The following is a 16,117-nucleotide window of genomic DNA, read 5'->3' on the forward strand; positions in this document are numbered from 1 at the left end:
CTTAATAGCTACTTCCACGGCACCTTAAAACGCAGCATAGTGAAGTGCACTACGCCCATCCCTGTCTACCTCCTTTACCATATGCGGTTTCTTCTTCAACAATACGTCTACCATGAGACCTGTCAAATTTGTCTTAAAAGTTCATTACGAAGGGAAATCAATACGGTGTAGGTGTTGTTATAAGTTGAATCATTTTTGCTCGTGCAAACAAGTGAAATAGCAAAACCAACTCAAGAACAATAAATTCCGACATTCTACAGTAGTTATTTGCTTATACATTACCTGAATCAAATGTGTACAGCACCGCGATGTGCAACACGGTCCTTCCACCTGGTGCACTATGATTCTGGCATGGAAAATTGTCAATGATAGAATCAACATGATGCCCCTCTCCATACCTGACAGCCAAGTATAATGGGTTTCCCCAGCAAGATTAACCGAATATTCAAAACTTGGGTCTGCTTCTGCTATACACGTGCCTAGTTTAAACTTATCTAATATTTCAAAAAAAAAAAAAAAAAAAAATCGAAGACGCCTTATGCAACCACCGATGAGCTATCGCCCATGAACTGAGCAGTTGCCCGTCTAGCTCAGTTGGTAGAGCGCAAGGCTCTTAACCTTGTGGTCGTGGGTTCGAGCCCCACGGTGGGCGCTTACTATCTAATTTTTTAGTTGGGTCCGGGTCCCAGTTTCGGCGTCCCACACCTTTAATGTTATATCTAAAAATTGTTTACCGAGACTTTAGATAAATTGTCTAAAATGGTTAAAAAGAGGTTCTCCTTTCCGGTTGTCCCATACCTTCCTAATGTTATATGTAAAAATTGAAACAAAAGCATTTACTTTATTGTTTAATCTTGGAAATCATTGTTAATATTCCGTTCTCCAACATTTGCATATTTTGCCATCAATAGCTTTAGGGTTGGTGTTGAGTCACTTTCAAAGATGAATCTGTATTCACTCCATTCAGTTGCCCAATGGAAGGTAGTTTTTGCACCTTTTTCGTCTAGTTGTTTTCTTGTTGTACAGTCTAAATAGGATCCTCTATCTTCAATTCTAGTACTTGTAGTCAATAAGGGTGAAACCAATACCTGAAGAGATAGCAGGATTTTGCATTGACAGTGCTATGTTTATTCTCAAGCTCATAAAAGTGATCTCCTTATATGGTTCTATGTGTATTATGCATAGGGTTATAATGTAGAATTAGTGATTAATAGTACTAAGTAATTATGATCTGCAGTCCTTGTAATTTGAAGAGAAATATAGAATAATTTGAAAAGCTTTTGCAATCTTTATGTATATAGAGTTCATATCTCAACCTCTACTCAATTGGTACATATAGACACGGAGTCCGTGAACCTAATTGTTGAGCAGAGTAATTGGACGATCCCAAAAATTAATATCCAAGATCAATCTAATCATATCCAAATAATTCAATTGGAATTCTTCCAAGTGATTAAACTTGTTACCTATCTTCCAAGATACGAATTCTACAAGAAACAAGTCTCGTAATCGATTACAATTAAGAGGACGTATCTACTTAGATAAAATACATACAAACCTGTGTAAATCCAATTATAAAGATAAGCAATATAATGCGGAAACGGAAAAATACAAGACAACATAAATTTTCTTAACGAGGAAACTGCATTAGCAGAAAAACCCCGAAACTCGTCCAGATTTGAACACCATACTGTATTAAGCCGCTACAGATACTAGCCTACTATCAGACTTCAGTCTGGAATGTAGTTGAGACCGAACCCTCTATCTAAGCGATTCAGTTATAGTCGCGCTCCTTACGTCTCTTGAATCTCGCAAGGCTCTACGCACCTGACGCCCCTTACAGCTTAAGAGTTAATCATGATGCACACACATAAGTGTTTAAGTGATCAATGAAATCTTAGAAACGTTTAAAAGAGTTCTAGCTAGCAATGATAAACATATTAAAAATAAGTCTTTGAGCATTTTCTAAAATATAAACTGGGACAGTTGGTACAACAGTTCGTGAACCGTCAGGCTTGTTCATGAGTCAGGGTGCAACGGTTCGTGAACTGGATTCGCCAACACTACTAGACTACTGAACTAAGTTGACAACGGTTCGAGAACAGGGTTCTACAAATGCTAGTATATTATACCAAATTTGAAATTCAGTTCACCATGGTTCATGAACTGTAACCAACTGACTTGCGGTTTGCGAACTGGTTCGCCGACCTTCTTGTATTTCCGAAACTCAGATATTCATGGTTTGCGAATTGGTTCGCCAACCTACCCTCAGTAGAAATATCAAAAATTTATCTTTCTATCTTATGGTGTTTGAAACATTCCCAAGTGATAAAATTTACATGGGAATTTTTCAAATGATCCACAAATTAATTCATAGAACTAATATTGTTAAGGACCGTTGAATATCTTTACTAAATTATATTTTGAGATTTTTCACAAGACAAGCTTGACTCGAAACTTCTTCTTTGTAAATTTACTATAAGTAAAACGACATAGTCTCAACAGATAAAATGGTAATAGTGAGTCAAATAGAATGGTTCAGTCTTCACATATATATCTAATACATAAGTTCTCAAAATGTTCAGTTTTTAAGGGTGATCTCTGATACTCAACAACAAATTCTAACCTAGTTTGAGACTTGACTTAGTAGATTAGAAATCAAGATATAGTTTTGATCAACTAACATTGACAACAAGTTTGAGATAGTGGTTCAACCGAGCAATGCTCTAACAATGCTGTAGGACTAATTGTAAGGGAATTTGCAGGTATATGCATGCTTTGGTGCTCAAGGGAAACACTTTAGTGGAGGAATGAAAGAAGTTATTGAAGATTAAGAATTGAGTGTTTAGCTATGAAGGTAGTTGTTAATTGGGAAATTTCAAAGAATCTTAGTAAACTCGTATTTGAGTCGGACAGTGAGGTCTTAATAAAGTCTATTAATGTACAAACTTACTATGTTCATTGGATGAATCAGTCCTTAATTTATATATTAGGTTTCTTTTAAATTAAATTAGTCATTGGAAATGTGTTTCTGGTTAAGAGAGAGGCTAATAGAGTTGTAGACAAGCTTAAGGCTTCACATGGGCCGGTACGGTCCGGGTTTTTTATGAACCCGGTACATGTACCTGGAGTTGACCGGTACCTCATTTTGAGGACATGTACCTGAACTAATACTTGTACTTGTACCTGTAAGATTGGTCCGTTCAAGACCGATACAGGGTTTTTACGTACCCACATTTTGACACGGAGATGGAAAATTCACAAAATTCAAACATTTTCAGGAAACCCAAAGATCAGAACCCATGTTACAAAATCAATAAATGGTTCCTAAGAAATTGAACAGAGAAACAATAAAAAGATTGTTTGGACAGAGACGTAAACAAAATTAGACAGAAATTGAATAAAGACATAATCATAGTTAAACAACCAAATCCAACAACCATCTTCAAGAATTGTGTCTGCATCTTTACCAAAATCCATAAAACTCGATACATTCCCATGTTCTACTAAGTTCAGCAGACTCCTTCACACTTTATTGCAGTCACCACCAATGTTTCCTCTCTTGAAATTAAATTTATTTAGAACCCAAATCCCAAAAACATCAAATCAACCATAAACTTCAAATTGTCATCCTTCTAGTCCCTCTTATATATGAAATCTTAAACTTCAGATTCATCATCAAATCAAATTCACAACATCAATTAATGATAATCATTTGCTCAACATCTATCATCAAATCACATAAACATGGAACCTCAGGATCCAGCTGAAAGAAATTGAAGATTGACTGCAAAAACCAAACCAAATTAGCAAAATCAGACCACAAAAACAACAATTAAAAAATAAATCATGGCTAAACAAAACCCAAATCAAAAACAAATCTAAATCAAAAGAGATAAAGAGATTGATTACCTGTTCTTGTTTAATTAAACATGCAATTATAATAAGAACCCTAAAAAAAGTAATCTTCTTTACCCAAAATCAGATTGGGATGTTAGTAACTAAAGTATAAGAAGAAGTAAAGAAGAAGATGGTGGTTGTGGTGATAGAGTTATATTTGCAGAACGAAGAAGAAGAAAGTGGTGATTGTTGCAAATCTGTGAATACAATTTTCTTCTTCGTTGAAGAAGAAGAAGTGAATGAGGAGAGGAGAAAGTAACAAAGTGAAATGAAGGGTTAATCGAAGTTATATGATAAGAATTGGAGGGTTAGGATTAAATGAAATCTTGATAATCAATGGTATTCAATAACCGGGATATTTGGGCCAGTACAGGCCGGGAATCCTTAGAAACCGAGTACATGTACCGGTACTACTCCGTTCCCTTTCCCTGTACCTCCTCCCCCGGTTCCAGTTCCGTTTCGGTTCTTTTTTCCGGTTCTGGTCTGGTACACCGGTTCCAGTCCGGTTCTTGTGCAGTCTTAGAAAAGCTAGCTAAAAGAGTTAGAACTTTGAAGTCTGATTTTGAATTTTTAAATGATCTGCCTCAAGATATTCAGGAATGGGTTGATTAAGACTCTTATGCAAGATTTTAATTGATATCAATAAAATATTTTTGAATAAAAAAAAAATTGCTTCTAAGAGTAAACAAAGAAGAACCCATGTGTATCATTTCAATTTCCATACTATTTTTGATGTTTAAGCCTAGAGTTTCATCAGCATTTTTGCTAAAGAAGACCCTTGACTTATTGAAACTGATGAGTTTCCCAGAAGTAGAGCTAAAAATATTGAAAATGTCCACCAGGTTCGGACTTTCAATCTTGTTGGATTTGCTGAAATCCATATGAAATCAGCAAATAGGAGATGACTAATAGATCAAGCTTCTTTAGAGATCTTAATACGTGTTAAGAGGCTCATATATAACTCCATCTTTGATAAGGGTTTTCGGTAAAGCCTCCATGCATAAGAGGAAGAGATATGGGGGAGAGGATCTCATTTTCTGAGCCCTCCTAAAGGATTAGAGAATTTTCCAGGGATACCATTTATGAGGATGCAGAGTCGGTGGTAGAGATGTATTGATATATCTTAACACAGTTGATTAGTAAAACCAATTTGCTTCATAATGTCCGTCAGAAAATCCCAGTCAACTTTGTCAAAGGCCTTTGCCATATCAATTTTGATGCCCGTGATGTTATTCTCACCCTTTTTTTACCTCTTTTGGATCTCATATTGTAGATAACTTCGTGGGCAATAATATTGTGGTCAGTAATTTGTTTGCCAGGATTAAAGGCTGACTGATACAGAGATATTATTTTGTTGAAAAGTGATTTCATTATTTGGGAAATGAGTTTGGATATTATGTTGTAGCTTGTGTTGCAAAGGCTTATAGGTCTGAGATGGCTCGGAGATGAAGGGCTATCAATTTTTGTAATAAGGGAATATGAATATGGAGTTCATTTCTTATAGCATATTCCCTAAGAAGAATAAGTTGTGAATCATTTTGACAATATCTTTTCCAACAATGTCCCAGTTAGTCTGAAATAAATTTTGTGGGAAGCCATATCGGCTTGGGTTTTTTAACCAACCATGCTGAAAAGGATTGACTTGATTTCTTGGATGTCTGGGATTTTGTTGAGGGTGTCATCGTCATGATGGGTGATGGTGGTTGGGATAAGTTTTATGATATCATGATTCAAGGTATTCTTCTCACCAGTTTTCATTTCTTTGAAGTGGTGGTGAAACATCCAACAACTTCTCTAGCATCAATTATCCAATTTCCTTTTTCATCTTGGATTTGATTCTATTATGTTTCTTCTGGGTCTGCATTTAGTTTTCCTATTACAGTACTTTGATTTCAGTCCCCCAACTTGATATTTTAGTCCCTGCTTTTAGTTTTCCAAAAAAATTCTTCAATATCTGTCATTCTTGAAGTAGTTCTTAAGAAGTCATTCCATATAATGCTTGCACTCTTCAATATTAGTTTTCATGTTGTTATAGACCTCTTTGTTCCAGACTTTGATAAAAAGTTTGATACCATTTAACTTTCTTGCAATGATGTAAGCAGAGGAACCGGAGATGTTTCTACTCGAACATTCAACAATAATTTTACTACATTCATTATGGTCAATCCAGGGGCCAAACTATTCGAAAGGAATTGTACCATTTTCCCAATGGGGGTTAGAATTTAAGAGAACAAGGTGGTGACCAAAACATACATCCAGTTTTTGTTCAGTGAGAGCTGGTCCAGAAATTTTGTTTGACCAAGTTAATGGGCGACCAATGAAACCAATATCAATAAGATCCAAATCATTAATTTTATCAAGGAAAACATTTTCCTTAGTAGTATTAATGGAATATGCACTATACTTTCTGATTCACGGAGAATGATGTTGAAATCTCCAATGGTCATCCAAGGGAGGTTATTGGTTAAAGCAGCGGTTTCGATCATTTTCCATGATTCCATTTTCTTAGTCAAATCATACGGGCCATAATAGTAACCAGTAAATAACCTGGGTGGGATATCAGCAGAGGAGAAAATATCATCGATATAATGTAAGAATAAATCAATAATCTCGGTAGAAATATTGTTATTCCAGATCAGAAGTAATCCTGCAATAGTGCCACTAGATCCTCCAGATTCAACAAACCATCTTTTTTTTTGACGTTGATCTCTTTCATGATTTTCCTTCAATTTTCCTTTTCTGTTTTGTTTCAGAGAGGAAGATGATGTCGGGATTTAGTTTGTTTAACATGTCATTCTGGTATATCCTGGTATCCTTTGTGCTTAGACCTTAACAATTTCAGACCAAAGAGACAAAGAATTGTCAGAAATAAGAAACAGTAGGATACTTAAAGATGTGTCTTCTACCTAAGATCTCAAAAAACATACAGATAATGCTAAAATATCTGATCATGTTGTGCAATAGAGAACAAGGAGGAACATGTAATAGTTTTTGAAAAGGAGAGGGTACCCAAATATACCTCAAGCTAAAACTTTTCCTACCTATAAGTCCTTTCTCCGAAAGTGATTGTCTATGGACTGAGTTGAGACAATACAACTAATCGGTTCACACTTCGTGTGATCGTCTATGGATACGAGATCGAGACAATACAACAACGAAGTATGTTTACTTGATACAAAGGTCCGGACTTAACCAAACACAATAGGATTGCTTATCAAGTAAATATGAAATAACGTTTGTGTAATTTAATTTAATTATAATAAAAAAATTATAATGCGGAATATAAAAGTAAATGACACAGCAAGATTTTGTTAACGAAGAAACCGCAGATGCAGAAAACCCTGGGACCTAGTCCAGAATTGAATACTCTCAGGATTAAGCCGCTACACAAAATTACACTAACTTGGTATAGTTGAGACCAAGTAACTAACCATATAGTTCACCTAGTTCCTTCCGTATTCCCACGCCTCCAACTTATAAATAAGTCACGTACTTGGAACAATTCCTTTGGTTCGTATTCTAAAAAGTAAAGGAACAACAAATTTGTTTGGTATCAACTCTATTCAACCAAGTGATATGAGTTGGACAAAGGCTCTTCCATTTATCTCAACATAAACTCATTCATCAGGTCCTTAGATCTCTCTTATATTCAATCACCCAAAGGTAATCAATTAAGATTAAGCCAACAACACCTTTAATCCGAAGAATCATGTTGATGCCGATCTACTCAATTAATCAATCTAATCTACCACAAGGATAAACCGATTATTAATTGGATCCTATTTTACCGAAACAAGTATTGTGCACACCAAAGATTATAAAACCCAAGTCAGATCTTCAATATCTTATTTGTCTTCAAATCTTCTTAAATCTTCAATAAAAACCTGCACACAATCACTTGAATCTCTTGTGATCAATCACGCACAGAACGGAGTCTGTTAACAACGGATTATCACAAGATCGTCTTTAGAACTAACAACAGTCTAAAGATCCCTGTCGAAACTCTGAACTAGTTTGAGTGAATCTTATATCAGAAGAGAAGATTCTCTAGAATAAACAAACTAGGTGCAATCAGATTTCAATGACCGTTAGTCAATCAAATCAATCGAAAACAAAAGATAAACCGCAATTATCTAGTTTCCCACCAACGAGTCGCGCTAGAGCTTCTCAATCCCAAAGAAGACTTTAAACTGAGCGTCCGTAAGAGATTTCGCCTAATTAGGTTATTCTCCTCTACAAATAGGCGGCTACACCAGTAACAACAACAAAAGAGTAAATCTGTTGTTACGAAGGATTAGTTTGTTAGAAAGGCAAACTTCGAGTATTTATAGACAAGGAAGTTTGGACGCCAAGGAATTTCCAAAACCGAAAATATTCTCAAGATACTCATTAAAGCACAGATTGGTTTTCATAATTCCTGGAAATGCTCTGTCCAAAAATAACGATCGAAATCTCTCGGAAAATATAATTAGTAAATGCACATTACTAATGCTGTAATTTCCCAACAAAATTAAATTAATAACCTTAATTAAAAGATTCTTAACTTACTTATATTTCTATCCTGGGATTCTATTCGCTTAGCCTTTAAGGAATATCTTTGAATAATTAAAGAAATAAACATTCACAGCACGTGTTCAAAGTTTGTCGACATCTTAACTTTGTAAGTTCTCTTTTACACTTACAACCTTAAAACCGATTTTCCACACTTCCAAACAAGTTTATAATTGGTTCATCTGACTTTGAAGAACTATGTGATTGACCAAACCAACATTCAATCACAATCACGGGTTTACGGTTCTACCAAAACAAGTTTCGGTTCTACCTCCATGTGAGTACTATGCATAGTCACACTAGCTTTCCAAAAATTCGGTTGACTAGTTACTAGGATCGGTTCCCCACATATATATGGTATCTAACTTATATTTGTTGCACATGTCTGATGTTTTTTCAAAAGTTGTTGTAGATAGTGGTAAAAGGGGTTCTTTTCGAACTTGTGAAGGGAATAATTTTTTTTTTGATTTAAATAATTTAGAAATGTAGAAAATTCAATTAACAAGTGATATAAATTTTATGGAGAAAATAGGGGTGATGATTCCACCATTCAACAATATTTATGTAGTTTTATTTATTTTTTGTTATGCAAATTTAATAATTGTTTTGATTCTAACTATTGCCAAAAGCAGATTCTCAAAATATCAAAGATTAATCGCAAGCATAATACATCAAGAGTATAAAACTAAGCATGTATTATCAAGAGAAAATATATTTGATTAATAAAAATCATTTGAATCATTTATTTTCAATGAAATTAATCATATATAAATATTGCAAAAATTAATCAAATAAAAATTACCACATAAATATTACGAGAAAGGCTTCCTCCGTCACCCCTGGGATTGGGTTTAGCTACTCATGATGAAAAACCTCTCAAATTGATTCATTGATACTCAAAAGTTGTTTACAATCAAGAGAAAATGGAGGAAAACGGTTTACAACAGTGTTTGCGACGCATATAAAGCGTTCAAAAAGAACGATACAACAGAAGTGTTGTTGTTCCTATGTCGCGAGAAAGGAATTGGAAACTGTCGCACTTAACAGAAGTGCTGTTGTTCCTAAGTCGCGAGAAAGGAATTGGAAACTGTCGCACTTAAGCGACACTTTTCAACGACTTTCTCTTACTGTCTAATGTTCTTCGTGTTCTTCCTTGCACCAGCAGGAAGCTTTTCGTTGTGTACTCTTGTATTGATTCTTCTCGACTCCTAAACTATCCCAAAGACTCTCCAAACTTGCTCTGACCTCCAAGGACTCTATTTAAACCCGAAGCATGCATCTAATCTCCTCCATAACTCCACAAATCCTCGGCAGTGAAAGAAAATATTTTCGGATATTTTCTTTCTTGTTTTAGCTTTTCACGCGTTTTCTCTGGTCCAGCACGCTCAAATTCGACTTATTCACGCCTCAACACTCTTCCAACGCCAGCAGAACTCCCCCATGCACACAAGAACTTCAATTTTGCTCGTGTTACAGTCCACGTGCTCTGTTTTGGGTGTGTGAATCATACCGAAAATTCCAGCCAAATTTGATCGATCATGTCACCCATACTATGTTCCTTAACCTATATCACATCTCGATACCAAATTTCATCCATTGAATCGACCCATAACCCCTTCATTTTGACGATCGAAATTCTGCCAGAACTGTTTAGCAATTTCCCGCCAAAATCGTTTCAAATGGGGAAGAAACTGGTATCCCCCTATCCAAAGTAGGTGTGCGAATAGCAGCTGCCTTGGGGGGTGACCTGGGGGTGCCCCTTAGTAATTAGGTTGCCCCTTATCCAAAAGCGAGAGTCCGAATAACACTTGTCCTCCGGGTGCCAAAATAAACTTTTCGAGCCGAATTTTCCAAAAACGTTTATTTCCTAAAAATACATAAAAACACAATATTAGTACAAAAATAGAGTTCCAACAATACGGACATTGAGGACAAATTAGACACAAAAATGTGTCTATCAAATACCCCCAAACTTATTATTTGCTAGTCCTCGAGCAAACTAATAAAAAATAAATAAATAAAACCGAGTTAATCTCGGGAGGGTTTACCAGAGGTGTGCCCACAAAACCATTACTCCAGACCCTAGCTTATCTATGCAGAACCTTGGAAGGCACTAAAGAATCTCCTTGGTTGGCTTACAATCACTGACTACAGGAGGAAGTACCCTGATGCGAAATTCCAATTGGTGTACACGAGTTTGCACTCAAGCATACTAAAATTCATATAAAGTGACAGAGCTCTACTAAGATAGTTGCACTATGGACATCATATTCGGAGTCAAACTAATCATATGGATAGAAAAAGGAGATGGAAATAGAAAAATGTAGATTGTTTTGATGTTAACCAAATGATCGATGTTTCACATATCTGTCTGAAGACCACTTCCAGAATGAACCTATCCTAATGGACTGAGATACCGGTCTGACTAATATCAACACAACTGGCATATACAAGGGAACCAATGGTTAATAACTTAAATCTAGATCAACAAACTGGCAAATACAAGGGAACCAGCAGTTGACTACACAGAACAATAACCTCTTTTTTTTTAACTTAACGACATGAATAGATCTTTTTGATCCAAGCGCATGCTTCTTGTCAGCAGATTACACGATAGTTCCCACGGGTCCTGCACTCCATGCTTGCTTAGGCGACGGAAACAGGGAGAACACACTCATATTGCTATCCAAGTGTTAATACTTATTCCGATTGGTCTAACTGGTCCGGTCTTTTTTTTTTTTTTAGTAACTCAGTCACTCTAATTCACCCTAGCAGTGGTAAAAACTTGTATCGTGTGCCCCACCTAATCACTTAGAGAAACATAGTTTAAAATGAAAAAATAAAATGAAAAAAAGAAATGAAAAGGACTCAACGAGATATGGTGCAACTATCATGTTATTTCTAACACCTGAGCTCTGTGCTTTTATGAATAGACTCTATAGATGTTTCCATCTAATCATATTGGTTCCTCAACTCCTACAACCAAGATGTTCCCATCCACTTAGATTGGTTAGTGCAAACCTTAATAGGCATAAATTTCTAGGCTCTGGAGTTTACTAATTGCAACTAAAAAGTTTCTCCCATACCCCCAAACTTAAATCTAACATTGTCCTCAATGTTCTAAAGATGAAACTAAAAGCATGAATAAGGAGAAACTGTTACCATTTGAAGCGAAAGAGTTAAGGAAAGATATTACCGTATTGCATGAGCATGGGATACCTCCCAAGAAGTGCGAAGTTTAAAGTCTTCATCCAGACTTAGGAAAGGATTAGTCAACTCGAACCATAAAGTAACAGTCGAAATAACTGTGGGTCTTCAAAACTAAATAGAGCTAACCAAAGGAAACTGCAATGAACCAAGAAAGTGGACAAGAATAGCATGCCCTTACCTAGTTTCCTGAAAACTATCGCTAATTGCGGTTCAGGTTCAGGTTCTATGAAAGGGTCTAAATAGAATATTTTCATTGGATGCGTTTCTTCATAGATGGGATCCGAATCACTAGGTCTTAGAGTCTGTAAAAACTCAAATACGAACTTAGAATCACGAAGTAATAACCTAAATAATTGCGGATCCTCTAAGTCAATCAGATATGACTTACATAGTTGACCACAGTGAGAGTAGTGGTCATTCTTAGGAAAATGTGTCGATTCTATTAACCTAAAGTACTTAGGCTTAGTCTCAGAACTTAATATTCGACTCATTTGAAACGTTCCCACAGTTGGAAGAAAACTATTTGGTGGGAAAACAAAGTCAATATGGGTATCATAGCCTTGGCAAACCACATCAACCAGAGGATGGGTTTCTAATAACTGAACTCCTTCATGGACATCATTAGGCTCGGGAAAACGAGTATGAAGGTAATCTTGTAAAATGGTCGAGGCACAGATATCAAGTCCTAAGTGTGGGAACTTTCTGAGAGTTAAAGTTAAGGCACTAGGGAAGTGATAATCACCCCCAAACTTAGAGTTTTCAGTGTCTCTAGATAGACCTATAATTATTTCTTGAATTTCCGTATCTTCAGAGTCCTTAAAATATTCAAGAGATTCTTCTAAGTTATTATCAGGTAGTGCATCTTTACTCATCTCTACGGGTCTATCTTCTTCTTCCAAGACTATTGTTTCTAAGTCGCTAGACTCTAAAACAGTATTTTCGAAATGAACCCGTTCCTCTAAACCACTATCGGCTTCGTAATCAAAAGGAAAATCTACATCGTCTAAAACGGTGGTATCCCTAATCAAATCCTCGTCCTTTTGAATAGGTGAATAATCATAAAAATTATTTGGATTTGAACTAGAAATAATATAATCACTATACAGCTCAATTGGATTACTAGACTCCTGATCACTATGCCTACATATTTCAGATTCTTCATTACTGCTATCCTCATCATCATAGTACGAAGATGATTGAACCTTATCTAAATAAGTAGTGTCTTTTATTCTAACCTCGTCCTCTAGATTAGGCAAATATTCACTATTTACATCAAGGGTAAAATTGGAAACACTATTTTGGAAATTTAGATCTTTTAGAGAAGTTCTATTCTGGGTCTCTAACAAAAGCTTTTGGGCCGACTCACATGAATTCCTGACGTAATCTAGGAAATCAGGTAAACAAAGTTCACTCATTGCATTATTTTCGTCCATAACTAAGTTATTCATTTCAGCGAACTTACGTGCTATCTCAGCTAACTTAGTTGTCGACTCAAGTAAAGAGGAATTAGCAGAATTTTTCTCGTATGACTGATGGTTGTGAGGATAGTGATTGGGCTCACCATGGTATAAACCATAACCTTGAAAAGTTTGGCGTTCCCAACCACTATTCCCACCATGGTAATAAAGCTGATGATGTCCATATTCAAATTCAGGTAGATATTCATTGTATTGGCTTCTATCATACCAGCTCGACATTCTTAATTGCAAGGGAATTCTACACAATCACAAACAAGGCTGACTCGACCAAATCAAACCTATAAAATCTAGCAAACAAAAAGCATGATGGCTCCACTTAGATTGTTTCTAGACCAGCTTCTATCTTTCGAAAGGGAATTCGTTAAAATTTAAGCAAACCCCTATGGAATCAATCCGAGTCAAAGTAAGTTGAATTGAGGCGAGGGAAGCTCAGTGGAGCTTTGATACCCAAGGCCTCACCGCTATCACAAGGAGGCGCAGTCACGCATTCAACTCACAGAAACCATCATGAACTTTGGAGTGTGCTTAAAGAGCAACCAATATTTTTCGAACGAGTTTCCTATTAAGATCGTTACCCTATCGGTCTCGTTCTATTCCAAATTTTAATCTTGGGTTCGCGTTAGGTTTTGTTTTCCTAAGGCGGGAAAGAAGGGAGCGGTGATGAAATCCGAACCCTTATCTTGTATTGTCCAGGCCTTGCCGTTTACTAGGAATTTAAAAACAGTCCAAATTCGTCCTCAATCAATGAATCACCTTAAGGAATACAGTAAACCCGCTGACAGGAGATTCGCGAGTGTTTCGATGGACTTACCTCCCGTACCAGACGGGGGATGAACCGTTGAAGTCGACTCGGGCCACGACTCCTATGTCATGTACGAACCCGAGGGGCCGAGACGATATAGTAATCGTCGTCCTTCCCTGCACACAGTTTATATAATTTTTTTTTTTAAATAATAATACCCTTCCGTAGGGTTAAAAAAAAGAATAAAGTCCAATTGTCCAGAATAAAGTCCAAATAAAAAGTCCAAAAATTACAAAAATTATGAAAAATAAAGCCTATTTACAAATCCTAAAATTAAAATTATGTCTTTTTTTCTTCTCTTTTAGCTTTTAGCTTTAAGCTTTTTGTTCCCAAGTCCTTAGTATTCCACTTCGAACCTGTAAATCAAAGACACAAAAAGAAACGTAAAAAGGAACAAATAATAGTAAAAAAAATAATAAAAACCTAAAAATTCTACCTAAGCACAGGTCCGCGTCGGCGGCGCCAAAAATTTGATGTTTTTTCAAAAGTTGTTGTAGATAGTGGTAAAAGGGGTTCTTTTCGAACTTGTGAAGGGAATAAATTTTTTTTTTGATTTAAATAATTTAGAAATGTAGAAAATTCAATTAACAAGTGATATAAATTTTATGGAGAAAATAGGGGTGATGATTCCACCATTCAACAATATTTATGTAGTTTTATTTATTTTTTATTATGCAGATTTAATAATTGTTTTGATTCTAACTATTGCCAAAAGCAGATTCTCAAAATATCAAAGATTAATCGCAAGCATAATACATCAAGAGTATAAAACTAATCATGTATTATCAAGAGAAAATATATTTGATTAATAAAAATCATTTAAATCATTTATTTTCAATGCAATTAATCATATATAAATATTGTAAAAATTAATCAAATAAAAATTACCACATAAATATTGCGAGAAAGGCTTCCTCCGTCACCCCTGGGATTGGGTTTGGCTACTCATGATGAAAAACCTCTCAAATTGATTCATTGATACTCAAAAGTTGTTTAAAATCAAGAGAAAATGGAGAAAAACGGTTTACAACAGTGTTTGCGACGCATATAAAGCGTTCAAAAAGAACGATACAACAGAAGTGTTGTTGTTCCTAAGTCGAGAGAAAGGAATTGGAAACTGTCGCACTTAAGCGACACTTTTCAACGACTTTCTCTTACTGTCTAATGTTCTTCGTGTTCTTCCTTGCACCAGCAGGAAGCTTTTCGCTGTGTACTCTTGTATTGATTCTTCTCGACTCCTAAACTATCCCAAAGACTCTCCAAACTTGCTCTGACCTCCAAGGACTCTATTTAAACCCGAAGCATGCATCGAATCTCCTCCATAACTCCACAAATCCTCGACAGTGAAAGAAAATATTTTCGGATATTTTCTTTCATGTTTTAGCTTTTCACGCGTTTTCTCTGGTCCAGCACGCTCCAATTCGACTTATTCACGCCTCAACACTCTTCCAACGCCAGCAGAACTCCCCCATGCACACAAGAACTTCAATTTTGCTCGTGTTACAGTCCATGTGCTCTGTTTTGGGTGTGTGAATCATACCGAAAATTCCAGCCAAATTTGATCGATCATGTCACCCATACTATATTCCTTAACCTATATCACATCTCGATACCAAATTTCAGCCATTGAATCGACCCATAACCCCTTCATTTTGACGATCGAAATTCTGCCAGAACTGTTTAGCAATTTCCCGCCAAAATCGTTTCAAATGGGGAAGAAACTGGTATCCCCCTATCCAGAGCAGGGGTGCGAATAGCAGCTGCCTTGGGGGTGACCTGGGGGTGTCCCTTAGTAATTAGGTTACCCCTTATCCAAAAGCGAGTAGCAGCTGTCCGAATAACACTTGTCCTCCGGGTGCCAAAATAAACTTTTCGAGCCGAATTTTCCAAAAATGTTTATTTCCTAAAAATACATAAAAACACAATACTAGTACAAAAATAGAGTTCCAAAAATACGGACATTGAGGACAAATTAGACACAAAAATGTGTCTATCAATGTCCATAGGATCGGTTCCCCTTTGCCTAAAAACATGTTGCACATGTCCATAAGATCGGTTCCCCTTTCTGCTATAAACCTTGTTGCACCCCATACAAGGATCGGTTCCCTTTGATGTGTTGCACCCCTTACAAGGATCGGTTCCCCTTTCCTATTAATTGGTCAGACATACAAAATCC

At 36.2% G+C, this 16,117-nt stretch overlaps 1 non-coding gene across 1 annotated transcript; it reads left to right on the forward strand.

Moving 5' to 3' along the window:
- The first annotated feature begins 579 nt into the window (after positions 1-579).
- Positions 580-652, forward strand: TRNAK-CUU. Its single transcript has one exon. It is a non-coding gene; the product is annotated as a tRNA-Lys (tRNA).
- The last annotated feature ends 15,465 nt before the right edge of the window (positions 653-16,117 follow it).

Source organism: Papaver somniferum, chromosome 3, assembly GCF_003573695.1.
Source record: "Papaver somniferum cultivar HN1 chromosome 3, ASM357369v1, whole genome shotgun sequence".
NCBI classification, from domain to species: domain Eukaryota; kingdom Viridiplantae; phylum Streptophyta; class Magnoliopsida; order Ranunculales; family Papaveraceae; genus Papaver; species Papaver somniferum.